This window comes from Rhinolophus sinicus, chromosome 4 (assembly GCF_057876585.1).
Source record: "Rhinolophus sinicus isolate RSI-liver-muscle chromosome 4, RSI-T2T, whole genome shotgun sequence".
Taxonomy (NCBI): Eukaryota; Metazoa; Chordata; class Mammalia; order Chiroptera; family Rhinolophidae; genus Rhinolophus; species Rhinolophus sinicus.
Window position 1 is genome coordinate 16,210,693 of NC_142504.1, and position 11,312 is coordinate 16,222,004.

Below are 11,312 nucleotides of genomic sequence, written 5' to 3' on the forward strand. Positions count from 1 at the left end.
GCTATCAGTCTTTCCAGAAAGCAATGATTGGAAAACAGTCGAATTGCTGAGACTTGCTCCATTTCAGAGAAAAAAGCTAAGAAATGGAGAACACAGACATTTTCCTAAAACTCTCTTTGGTAACCATGTGTATCGCATAAGAAGACTGAAACTCTCCTAGAATCCTCACTTCCATTGAACCGATGTGATTGTGGACCTTCATCATCTCATCATCTCCGGTGGAAAGGAGGAAGAGGTTCTGGAAGGTTCTTCCGTTGCGGAATCTCTTTGCGGATGTTTGTTGAGTTGCCACGCATGGCCAGTTGGTCATTAATTTCATCATTAATTTCATCATTAATGTCTTTGTCAGTCAGTAACAGCTCATTCCCCACAGACTGGGTCCTTCCCAGAAATCATCTTTCTCTGGTGTCGTCTGTTCCACTGACCCGTGCAGCCACTAATTGATGTGATTGTTCCCTCTGTGTTGACTCTCTTGCCCTTGGCCTGGTTGCCTAAGCCTTAGGGTCTGTGACTTCCTGCCATACATACAGCACCGTCCCTGCTTCCTCGGCCAGTGACTGGCATTTAAGCTCTCAGGGTGCTCTGGGCTGTACTGTTTAATATTTCACACCCTCTGCTCAGTGTGACTCATTCTGTAAGAAGAGGCAGCCTGGGCTTTCTCATGCCTCTTATTTCACTCTGAGCACATTCAAGGTCACCCAGTGAACTCCATGAACGTCACTCTTCAAGGCCGGTCCAGGCACCCCTTTGTTTGCAATGCCTTCATGGAGTCACAGTGCCCGAAAAGGAGGAATTTCTGGTACCTGGGAAAACGAAATGGACCCCTGACCCCAGTACATCTGTGGGGCAGCCTCTGGGGGCAGGGTAGAAAGGGAAAGTGGGTGGCTTCATCCCTCTCACATTCCAGTGAAAGAGATCTTCTTTTTTTCAGTTTCTTTTTAATTAAAACTTTTTTTGGATTAACATTTAGTTGGTATACAATATTATATTAGTTTTCCAGGTAGACAACATAGTGATTCGACATTTATATAGCTTACAATGTGATCCCCACACGAAGTTGGGTAACCATCCGTCACCGTGCAAAGTTGTCACACTATGATTGACCATATTCCCCTTCACTTTTTGCACTTGTCTCTACCCAACACCCTCTGGCAACTGTCAGTTTGTTCTTTGTTTCTGTGAGTCTGTTTTTGTTTTGTGTTCTTTAATTTGATTTTTAAAAATTCCACCTATAAGTGAAATCATGCAGTATTTGCCTTTCTCTGTCTCACTTATTTCCCTTAGCGTCGTACCCTCTAGGTCTACCTATGGTTTCATTCTTTTCTATGGCTGAGTAGTATTCCATTGTATGCATGTACCACCTCTCCTTTATCGGGTTGTCTATCATTGGACACCTAGGCTGCTTTCATAACTTGGCTGTTGTAAAAAATGCTGCCGTGAATGACAGCAACTTTCTGTTCCAGGGCACATTCCAGGGATGAAAAGAGAGATGGCCCTTGGATGTACTTGCAGCCCAGCAGGGGCACCTCTCTCCTTTAGCCTGGGTGGGAGTACCTGCACTTTGGGCTTATCTATGCCAGCATTTGCCTCTGGATCCTTTGTGCTGGGGATGATACCAGGAGTTGAGAGTACAGGGTCCACAGGACTGCCTCCCATGTACCATGACGAGGATAATAAGCTCTCAAGGTCCCTCCACGGTAGGGATACTGCAGCTCGTTCTCACCGCACTTTTTTGTGAATTAGGAAAGGCGTCCATTCCTAGAGGCTCTAGACTGCCATCTGTTGGACGGTTGTTGTAATAGACATGCAGATATACTAATGATACTGATAAGAATGGTGCTCTCTGGATGTGTGCAGGATGGTCAGAGGAAGTGAAGGCAGAGAAAATAGTGAGCATGCCTTCGATGACTTCAGGGGAGACCAGGCCTTGATGGTCTACACAGTTCTGTAGAACTGGCATGTGGGTGGCGGCAGTAAAAGTGTAAGTCCGGTCCTGGGCCCAGAGCAGGTAACAGAGGTGGAGACTTGGAGAAGGTTAGGTGTGCGTGGGGCTGACAGTGGCCCCGCTCAGGACTTAACCCTAGTGTAACAGGCTTCTCTGATGTTTCCAGTACATCAGCAGAGGGTGGAGGAAGTTGCCATGTGCTGGAGAGTCCTCCGCTGGGAAGCAGCAATTGGAAATACAATCTGCCGCAGGAATAGCTTGTGAGCTGCCCCAGGGCTCTGCTGGAACCAGAACGCTCTTGTGGGGGTGAGGGAGAGAGTTAGGGGCCCTGCAACTCTTCGGGCTGGGACTTAAGCCAGAGAAGTGCTGTTGGGTTGCTATTACTGTGGTCAATTGAGCTCTCAGAACCCTAACCTGGGAGAACATTTGTTAAGCCACAAATGCCCACAATACCTTTAAATGCTCCTGATCATGCCTGAAGGAAAATAGTTTGACTGTTTCTCTCCCCTTCCTCTCGACCACTCTAATTTCCCATCTGGACCTCTTTCCTCTGGCCAAGACTGCCTACTGCTGTAAACGGAGTGGAGAGCAGAACGGCAAGAGAATCAAATGAAGAGACCACTGTTCTCCAAATTCTTCCAGGGAGGAAAGGAAGGGAAGAGAAATTGTTGAGCCCTATGACGCTTGAGGCTTTGTGTGCTGAACTCTACACAGCTTTGAACATGGGCTTTCATCATTAAACGGTCTTCACAAGACAGAACTTTTATATATCTTTAATTTTAATTTTCTTAACAACCTTGAAAAGTGCGTGTGGTTCCCAGAATAAGAATAATGGCCCCCTAACGTTGTCTATATCCTAATCCTCAGAACCTATGACTATGTCCCCTTACATGGGGAAAAGGACTTTGCAGAAGTGACTGAATTAGGGACCTTGAGATGGAGAGAGTTCCTAGATTATCCAGGTGGCCCCAATGTCAACACCCTTTTTAAAATGAAAGAAGGCAGGAGAGTTAGGGTCAGAGAAGATGTGACAATGGAAGCAGAGTCAGTGATGCGATGTTGGAAAGATACAACTTGCCATTGCTGCTTTGAAGATGGAAGGGGCCACCAGCCAAGGAATGTGGGAAACCTCTAAAAAGCTGGAAAAAGCAAGAAAACACAGTGGGAATATAACCCTGCCACCAACTCGATTGGGCTCTGGGAGAACCATTTTGGAATTCTGACCTTTAGAACTGTAAAGCAAATTTGTTTGTTTCAAGGCCCCATCTTTGTGGTAATTTGTTAGTGCATCAATGAAAAACTAGTATGGTAGATTTTTTTGTCTTCATTTTACAGGGAAGGAAATGGAACTTTGTAAGCTCCAGAGCCAGGACTGAAATCTAACTCTCTATGACTTCGAAGGCCACATTCTTCCCTGTACACCATTAGTGCCCCTCTTAAAATTTTATAACTAATACCCTTACTGAAATCATCAAATATTTAATTGCTGAAACAACTACTTTAGAGAATCACTAATGGCATGCTTTTGAATATCCCTGCTTGCCACAAGTAATTTGTTGAGAGAAAAGGAAACATCAGAGTTTATGGAGAGAAAAAGAAATGTATCAGAATTCATGGAAAGAAAACCAGAATATACAAATTTCACTGTGGAAGCATTTAATTCTAAATGGACTAACAAAATAATCACTCTTTAGATTGTTTATTCATTTGGTTGAATTTATAAATTATTCTACGTGTACTTAATAGTACATTGGTCATAAAAAAACATGTACAACATCATTAATCACCAGGGAAATATAAAATAAAACCATAATGAGATAGCACCACACTTCAGCTAGAATGGTTACAATGTAAAGGAGTGAGTACTCAAGTGTTGGTGGGGATGCAGAGAAACTGGATCGCTCATAAATTGCTGGTAGGATGTAAAACAGTACAGCCTCTTTGAAAAACAGTTTGGCAGTTTCTTATAAAATCAAATATATATCTACCCTATTATTGTCAATTTCACTCCTAGCTACATCTTTTAAGGTGTATACATTTATCAAAATTCATCACACTCCTTGCTTAAAACCTCTGTACGTAATTTATCTCAAGTTTTGAAAACCAAAACAAAACACGAGTTGTTAAAACAAGAAAAAAAAAATCCTCACACACTGGGGTTCTTTGAATAGTCAGTGTGCATAGACTTTTAGAAGGGAAGTGAGTGGTGTGGTGGAAAGAGCACCAGGCAGGAGCAAGAAGCTTCCTTCTAGTTTCAGTCCCTTCCCTGCTTAGATATTATATGACCTTGTGGGATTCATGTCTCTCTCTGGTCTCAGGGTCCTTATCTGCAGAATAAATGAGCTGCACTGGATGACCTCACAGTTTCCTTCTAACTCTGAAATTCCACTACTTAACGTTTTAAGTGGTAAATCACATTACTGTAGAAGCATCTAGTTGATAGGGCAACACACTCTGATTCTCATCTGTGATTCAGTTGATACTGGGTCATTGGTTAGCAACGGAATTCTCAGAGATTACATCGTCCTATGGGAAACTTGGATTCACTTGATCAGATAGTTCCCAGAAATCTATCTTTGAGAAAAGTAAGTGTGAGCAGCATACGTTCAGGTCAGGAGCACTTCCCATATCCAGATATAGCATATATGGATATAATCTTAGAGATATGGGGATTTCTGAGAACTCACTCTTTAAAAAGCTTTGAGCAAAAGGGTAAGGTGACAGTTAAGGTACCACTGGACCAATAGGCTCTGTGGCCTTGGACAAGCCAGTCACGTGTTCAGATGACATTTCCCTATCTGCACTATTTGCTTCCCCAGGGTTATTTAAAGATGAAATGAAATCTTGTCAAATAGATAAAGCACATTTTAACTTGCAAAATGTTGTGCAAATATAAAGTAGTTTGTTCTTATTGGGCATGAGGAGAGGGGAAGAAGCAAGTGTCAGGGAGGGGGCCATTTTGGAAATAAGAATTCAGGTCTGGGTAGCACCAATCACTGCCCTGATGGGATGGAGGAGATAGACAGAGAGGGAGGCTGGCTTTTTAAGGACACGGAGGTGAAGGTATTTTAGGATTTCCTTAGTCACGCTGAACCTGTGGCGACCACTGCTGCGTCCTGCAGTCTCTCAGCTCATCCCCTAGGTGGTGTCTGAAGGAAGTCCCGCCTCATCTCATCTGCAAGATGATTGATCTTCGGTTTGCCAGGCTAGACTGGTAAGACTCAAGAGAGCCAAATGTCCATGGCTGGAGGTGGGGGAGGGACCAGCGAGACTGCTTGGGGAAACTGATTGCCTAAGACTGCTGAGGCTCTGCCCAGTGTACAGCAAGGATGGGGTGGGGGCATTAAGTGGGTGGGAGGGAGGGCTGGTAGAGAGATGAGACACAGGAAGCTTGATAGCAGAGGATGGAGGAAGAGGATGGAGGCGGGGATTGAGGAGAAGGGAGGGATGGGAAATGACTCTTTCACAGGCACAAACTCTCCCACAGACCTGTTGATGTCTGGTGGCATTATTTCCCCACTATTGTCGTCCCAGGACCTAAAACAGTTTTAGTCACGCTGGAAGTGATTAATAAATGTGAATTGAATGAATTGAATGGCTGCATAGTAAAAGCGGCTCAAAGGGCAGCATTGGTAATGCCCCGTCCACCTACCCTGTGCCCGGAGAAGGACAGCCCTCACCCTTTTCTCTGGTCTCGGAGGCAGGAATAGAGAAGAATGCAGCAGGTGAATGCAGCCAGATATCTAAACTATTGAAATCATGAGTTGTCAATACCCTTTTCTGATGATCCAAACCCGGGGGCCTACTTCATCCTTTCCTTTCCTCTATGTTCAGTCAAGGAGCACTAACAGCAGTACCCCCAAAATGGTTTTGACTATTTCCGCCTTCGCTATGGCCCATGGCCGCCCATCCGGACCACTGAGGTGGCCTCCTAACTGGTCTCATGGCTGCTGCTCTGCCCTCTCATCCACCCAGCTGCCACACACTCATTTATAAAGTTGCTCCCCTGCCTGAAATTATCTAGTTGCTTCCAACTGCATACAGAAGAGGGCCCTAACTCCTACTGGTAGCCCTTGAAGCCCTATGAGAACTGACCTCCATTTTCCTTCTCTATTTTGTCACCTACCACTCTGTCCTTTACTTACTTTCCTAGAGCCACACTGGCCTTCCCTCTGTTCCTTACACTTGGCAAACTCTGCCTCAGGACGTTTGTACTTGCCATTCCCCGAGCCCTGTCTCATGAGGCTGGCTTTTTCTTGTCATTCAGAAAGCCTTTCCTAAATAACATGCCTACCCCTTGTCGCGTAGGACAACCTATTTCCTCATCTTGTTTGATTTTCTTTATAGGGCTTATCTCTATCGGGAAATAGTTTTGGTTGTTATGTACTTGTTTCTTGGCTCCCCTTCATGGGAATGTGCGCCCTCCCATAGTGTAAACATTGTTGACTATTGCAACCTCTGTTTCCAAATGTTTCTGTTACCTAGTAGGCACCAACTAAAATGATCTGAATGAGTGCCTGCTTACCAAGTGAACTGACTGTAGTTTTCCAAAGAGACTGTTTGTAGACAATATGCCAGCCAGAGGACAGAGATGTCTCTGGCTCCCGCTATTTTTCATATAAATAAATACATGGAGGCTTGAGTTTGTATACTTCAGTCTCTGTGAGTTTGGTTAATAGGAGTCTGTCCCTAAAAGATGACTCCTCCCTTGAGGCACTCACAAATCAGACATCGGAGCCTGCAGACCTGAGAGCTGCGGGCACACTGAGGGGCATTCACTGAGGAAGGGCGCGCTGCTTGCCGAGCCCTGACCTTCCACTCATGACCTTCATGACCTCCTCTGGGCTCCCTTTGGAACTTCTCTAGGAACAAGCAGAGAAGAGCTCCTGATGGAAAATGTTTCCAAAAGGAACGGAAGGCTGTCTACATATTCAACAAGTCTTTCATCTTGAGCTTTTATATTTGTGGAATCTTTCAATTCTACCCCAATGCCATCGCCCCAGGGTGCCCTCTTTTTTCCAAAAGCGTAACTGAGACAGACTTATACTTTTGAAGAACAAGAAGGAGGATAAGCTAACAGCTGTTGAGTACTTTACTGTGTAGCAGACACTAAGGACTTTATAAACACTAACTCATTTAAAGCAATATTTCTAAAAACTATGGAAAATAAAGAAAATATAAACTGTGTGCCAGTTGGCTATTCAAGATAAGATAACACGAAGGGGCAGATTGTAACATCAGATTCACAGTAGTTGGAGCTCTTCCCCAGTAACAAGACTTACTAAGAATCCCAAGAATACAGGTAATTGTGAGGTGCAGGTGAGTCCTGCAGATGCTGGTCCATGAAAGGTGCTCTCTGGATCCTTTCTCGCCACAGCAGGACATCCTTCCTTCCTTCCAGTGGCTTCTCAGGGAAAGAGAAAGAATAGCCAGCTGCTAACCCTTTCCTTTCCAAGGAATAGTTTTCTGATCCTGAGACTCCCAGTGAAAGCAGGGCAGCGATTATTTTCCTATGCCCCCAAAGCCTTTCACTCAAATTAACTCAGCCCCCACCCAAGGAGAGGCAGCTCAATTGGCAGCTTCTGCTTAACGTGACTCTTGCCTCTTTGGCTTCCAGCCCAGTTTCTCTGCTGCAGGGCTCACATATCTCACCACTAACTATATTTCCACCACTAAGTTGACATTTGGTTATTTTTTCACATACTTAGTTCTTAGTTTGTTTGAAAAAAGAATTTGTCTTTCAAATAGCTCTTCATAGTAATGTTTTGTTTCTTTTGTTCCACTTAACGTGAACAGTGTTAACACACTGAGCCCAAATTCTATTCAAATGTTACTGAAAGCCCAGCACACGCTTACTAGAGAATGGAAAAGACTTAGTCCGTCTTCTCAGGGAACTGATAGTCCATCGGGAAATAAAAATGTGTCTATCTCCAAACTCTCCAACCTTATGAATTCACTCTGCCTTGTAAGGTCTAAGTAAAAATGGCTTGTGCCCTCAAAGAGAATGTGAAGACAACTCTCTCCCTAATGGTATTCTGGAACCAATTTGAAACAAACATTTTGTGTTCTTCTTAATATACCAATGAATACATAGTAGCAAGGGAATGAGTTTGGTGCTGTAATAGAAGCAGAAAGAGGAAGTAAATAGTAAATTCCAATTGGGGATGTGAAAGAAGGCTGAAGGAGGAGGTGATGGTTGAGCTGGGTCAGATGAATGACCAGGGATTTATCAAGTGGGGAGAAGGCCATTCCAAGCAGCAGTCACAGGACAGAGATATGAAAAAAGCAAAGACCTTTGAGGGATCGCCTAATGGTTTAGTATGACTAAAGCATTCAGTAAAAGAGGAACGTGAAAAGTGGTAAGGATGGTGCAATAGCGTTTTTGAAACATACAATCAAGTCTGGAATAATTGTCCTAAACAAGCTAGAAGTATCACAGCCAGGGCCAGGACGAGGGTGAAGCAAGTAAGGTTTTTGTCTTGTGTCTTGTGTGCAAAATTTTGTTTTAAAACAAAATTTTAAATAAAGATAGGATCAGTGTTACTGAGCGTTCCTTTTGCCTCAGGATCTAATATGACGCATCAAGATACTTCTTTATTTAAAAATTTGGCATTTGTTCATAAGATTTCTTTGGCACTGGTTTTGATTTAAAAACAAATATTGTATTAAAATATTATTTATCGTGATGACTCAGTTTTGGGGGCACCCCATTAAAATTTTAGCATCTGAGGGAAGTGCTTTACTCACCTCACCCTAGTCCCAACTCTAATTCCAGCCAAAATGTATGTGTTGGCATGTTGAAAGCCACAGTGTGTCACCCTGGCATAAAAGCACAAATTAGAAAGGATTCATGGCACTGGGTAGCTAATGGGATATGGAGACAATGAGAGGAGAGGAGTTGAGAATTTTGTCTGAGAAAATAGTATGGAGGCTCCTCATAAAATTAAAAATAGAACTATGGTATGATTCAGCCATCCCACTTCTGGGTATTTATCCGAAAGAATTGAAAACAGGGTCTTGAGGAGATATTTGTACACCCATGTTCATAACAGCATTATTCACGATAGCCAAAAGGTGGAAGCAATTCAGGTGTCCATCGATGGATGAAAGGGTAAACAAAATGTGGTGCATACACACAATGAAATAGTATTCCTTGGAAAGGAAGGAAATCCTGCCACATGCTACAACACAGGTGAATTTTGAGGACATTATACTACATGAAATAAGCTGGTCACAAAAAGAAAAATACTGTGTGATTTCACTTATATGAGGGATTTAAAGTATACAAATTCATAATAATAGAAAGTAGAATGGTGGTTACTAGGGGCTGAGAGAGGGAGGGAGAGGGTTGAATGGACAATTGTTGTTTAATGGGTACAGAATTTTGGTTTTACCAGAAGAAAAAGTTCTGGAGCTCTGTTTACAACAATGTGAACTGAACACTAATTAGCTAACTTTTAAAAGGAGGAGAAGAGACAAGTGTTTCTTACAGAGGAACTCTAATTTTAAAATGTAGAAGACATGAAAAAAAAACAGAAAATCACCATTGCAGGAAACATTCACCAACGGATGCTAACATCAGTGGGTTAAAATGTGAAGAGAAACAGTATCGAAGCATACTTTCAAAGTATCTCTTCCAAGATATTGGGTAACTTTACAGTGGAAAACTCCAGCAGACTTCCCCCTTTAACCAGGCATGGGTCTGACAGTCATAAGACATCACGTGCCCCTGAGACTGTGCACTGAGAAAGGTACAACATCATTTCCGTGGCATCTTCCCCAAAGTGTATCACCTCAGTCTAATCACATTCAACAGCAGACAAACCCAGAATGACAGCCATTCCACAAAATCACTGAGCAGTACTCTTCGAAAGTCAAGGTCATGCAAAACAAGGAAAGACTATGGAATGATCACAGATGAGAGAAAAGGAAAGAGACATAACTAAATGCAACATGGGGTCCTGGATTAGAGCCTGGGACAGAAAAAGGACGTTAGGGAGGAAGCGAGTGGAATTCAAATACTGTGTATAATTTAGTTGATAGCATTAGACCAGTGCCAACTTGCTGATGTTTATTATGGTGTTATGGTCTGTAAGTTGTTAGCATTTGGGGAAACAGGTTGAATGCCCGATGTGAACTCTGCACTGTTTTTGCAACTTATCTGTATGTCTAGAATTATTTCGAAACAAAAAGTTTTTAAAATTCCTAATGAACATAACTTCATGGGAGAAAAAAACACCCACAATGCATTTTATTTTTTATTTTTTTTATGAATTAACTCTAAATGCTTTTCTGATATTTTGCTAAACGTGCATTTCTCAATATATAGTTATAGTCGGTGTTTATATGCTGGTGTGTGTTTCTTCCCGTTTGAGTAAATGCCATTCATTCATTGAATAATTTGACTAAATGGTGGTACTTTGTTGCTGTGAGTGGACTTGTGCTGCGCTCTGAGAACATAAAGGTGCACAGCCCTTGGTCTCTGCTCTTGAAAAATTTACACAGTAGTGAGGATAATAGACGTGAAAAGAAGAGGAATTAATATAATGAGATGATAGGCTTTATAACAGGCAGATAAGCAAAGGGCTCTGAGATATAGAGGAGCTACTGTCATTCCCTTTGTTGGAAGAATTCAGAGTCTAACATGTTGACATAGCTGCATAATTATATGTAAAGAACATACAATTGTCCACAGTGTAATATACTGCATTTGGCAGGACTGTTCTTTAATGGGAACAGAAGTGTGGGTACTTGGGGCTCTTCCCACTTTTGAGGGAAGAGAACGTTTCCACAAGTTGTCTTTGGAGTCAACAGGCAGGAGCAGGTAAATGAGGCAGAAAGACTTTCCTCTGGGGAAGGAAGAGGGCACCCCCTCTCCCAGCTCTGCCTTTGGCAGACTGTGCCTTTTGCTGTTCAGAGCCCATCCATTGCATCTCCAATCGATTCTCCTGAAAGGAGACTTATGAGATGGCCAGAGTTGAGCATAAGGCAGGGAGAGGCCACTCAGATTCTCATCAAAGAGCTCAACTAATTGGTTTCATTTCTGAGTTACAGCCTCCCCGAGCCTCTTCTTGGAGGTGCATCACGCCAATTTTCATAATTGCAGGTAATTGAATAATTGGCACAATTTGTTTCCCTGGCAGGACTTTCCTGTCAATTCTGTCCTTAGGTGCTAATAAAAATCCAAGCTTGTTACCCTCAGTCTCCCATATCACACAATGACTCCCTTGCTCCTCTGTCTTCAACTTTCTCTTCTTTTCTGGCGCCTTCCCTCGTACTGGAAACATGCCAGGTCTCTTGCCCCTACTTCCAGGAACCCATTCGAGCTTGACTATGCTCTCGAGCAAATGGCAGATGGCTCGCAGCA